This window comes from Bombus affinis, unplaced genomic scaffold (assembly GCF_024516045.1).
Source record: "Bombus affinis isolate iyBomAffi1 unplaced genomic scaffold, iyBomAffi1.2 ctg00000209.1, whole genome shotgun sequence".
Lineage (NCBI taxonomy): Eukaryota > Metazoa > Arthropoda > Insecta > Hymenoptera > Apidae > Bombus > Bombus affinis.
The window spans coordinates 110,001-112,500 of record NW_026108913.1 but is presented as its reverse complement, the minus strand read 5'-3'; the positions used below and the strand labels follow the sequence as shown (position 1 = coordinate 112,500).

Here is a 2,500-nt window from a genome sequence, read left to right as displayed (position 1 = left end):
ACACTACGTATATATATATATATATATATATATAATATATTCGATAACCGACACGAAGCGGTGCATAAGCGGGCGGTCGTACGAAAGGACGACTCACGACGCCGCTAGCACTCACGCAGGTCCGTGACGGTTCTCTCCGCTCTTATTCGTATCCTTCTTCGTGCGCTTCCTCCGACTCTGAAACGTTCTACGTATCGTAAGAACGACGGCGGGTTGTCGAAGGCACCAAGGGACAGAGAGAGACAGAGGTAGAGTTTCGTAGTGTCTCCCGTGAACACGATAGTTTATATATCGAGCATGCGTACGAATTGCACGGTCTCGACACGACCGCGACGAACGCCGACGAGCGTCCAACAATCGCTCGTACGTCGCGTACGTTCTCTCGCGTCCGCTCTTGTTCGTATCCTTCTTCGTGCGCTTCCTCCGACTCTGAAACGTTCTACGTATCGTAAGAACGACGGCGGGTTGTCGAAGGCACCAAGGGACAGAGAGAGACAGATAGAGAGGAACGACACGCAACGCAAGCAGTCTTAGGTTTACGTGAGCAACCCTCAGCCAGGCGTGGTCCAGGAATTGTATCCGTGGACCGCAATGTGCGTTCGAAATGTCGATGTTCATGTGTCCTGCAGTTCACACGTTGACGCGCAATTAGCTGCGTTCTTCATCGACCCACGAGCCAAGTGATCCACCGTTCAGGGTAATCTTTTCATATATTTTTTAAAACTCTTGTACTCCATGTACTCTTAATACTCGGTTCGAGCGAAGCCGAGATCCGACACGACCGACCAACGGGAATCGGACGCGCAGAAGTCGCCGGAAGATCGACGACACGAAAACGTTCGAAAATGAAATCCGACGAACGCGCGAAGATACGCGCGTCCGCCGGCCGGGCGAAAAGTACATTATGATATATAACAACCATCGAGATCGAAGCTCCGTTCGTCAGGAAACGACGGGGATATAACACCCGATTCTGAATCCTCTGTGCAGCACACGATCTCGCGAAGAAATACGCACGGTGGCTAGCCCATATATATATATATGTGTGTGTGTGTGTATATATAATACGATATGCATTCCTCTCGTCCAATTATTCAAGAAAAAGAGCGTGCGCCTCCATCGTTCGGGTGATGTAAAGATTCGATGGGACTCGCGCGACCCTCGGCCTCGAGCGGTCTTTCCTCCCAATATCCAGAAGCCGAGCTTTGAAAAAACTCTAGCGACGGCACGGGTGTCCGACTCACGACATCGAGGCTTCGAAGTCGGCGATCTCCTCCGAACGGATGGCGATCGCGACGACTCAAAGCGTGAAAAATCGACGAAAGAGAACACATCTCCGTTCAGGTGATTGTTTTTTTTAAAAAATAAAAAAATTCGATGGGACTCGCATCCATCTACCTCGCGCGGTCTTTCTTCCCAATATCCAGAAGCCGAGCTTTGAAAAAACTTCAGCGACGGCACGGGTGTCCGACTCACGACAACGAGGATAGACAGCCTGCGGTCCCCTCTGAACGGGTTATATGCGACGAACTAGACGAAACTTTAGTCGTTCAGGTGGTATAAAAAAAAAAAATTCGATGGGACGCACGCGCAGCCGTCGTCCTCGAGCGGTCTTTCTTCCCAATATCCAGAAGCCGAGCTTTGAAAAAACTCTAGCGACGGCACGGGTGTCCGACTCACGACATCGAGGGTAGACAGCCTGCGGTCCCCTCTGAACCAACTTCGGCTAGACTAGTTACGAATCGTTGCTACGCATCGTCATCATAGTCATCGTCATCATCATCATTATCATAGCGGGCCAACATCCACGCAATGCGTTTTCGTTCTAGGTTACCCGATCCACGAGTATGTTACAAGTGGTTTCGTTATTTCGAACAAAACGACATACGAAGAACACACGCCCTATGGGTAGGAAGCACGTTTCGAGAACGACCGAGAGCGGTGAAAGAGACGAAAGGTCGACGCGCATAAGGTATCCATGGATCTTCGAAGAGAACCTTCGAAGATATGTCGGTATCCTTTCTACATGCGCGACTCGCTACTCGTACTTTCGCTCTCGTCGACTCGTTTTAGTCGCTTCGTTCGATCCCAAAGAGGAGTCTTCGATGTCCCGTTGCTAGGAGGAGAGCAAACGCAACACAGACCACGAAACATAGAAGAGAATAGGCGAGCATGATCTCTCCGACACGAGGCACTTTAGAGATTTTGTTATTCGTTTGTACGGTCTCCACGACGCAAAAAAAAAAATACGAGATCGTGGCGGCGGGTCTTTCTGTATACGGCCTCACGCAAGCGCCTCGATCTCATTTCTCTTTACGGGTGGTTTCCATTCGTAATTTTTCGTTCGATATTCGTGTCAAAGTTTAATTTTCGAAAGCTCAAGTTCCCATTTATAGTTTTATTATAAAATCATAATATTCGCAGACGGCGGGTCTTTCTGTGTACGACCTCACGCAGGCGCCTCGAATTCGTTTATGTATGTATATATATATATATATAT

At 49.0% G+C, this 2,500-nt stretch overlaps 1 non-coding gene across 1 annotated transcript; it reads right to left on the bottom strand.

The window, feature by feature from the left end:
* Positions 1 to 545: 545 nt before the first annotated feature.
* Positions 546 to 700, bottom strand: LOC126927761 (5.8S ribosomal RNA). The gene has a single exon (XR_007715853.1). It is a non-coding gene; the product is annotated as a 5.8S ribosomal RNA (ribosomal RNA).
* Positions 701 to 2,500: the final 1,800 nt, after the last annotated feature.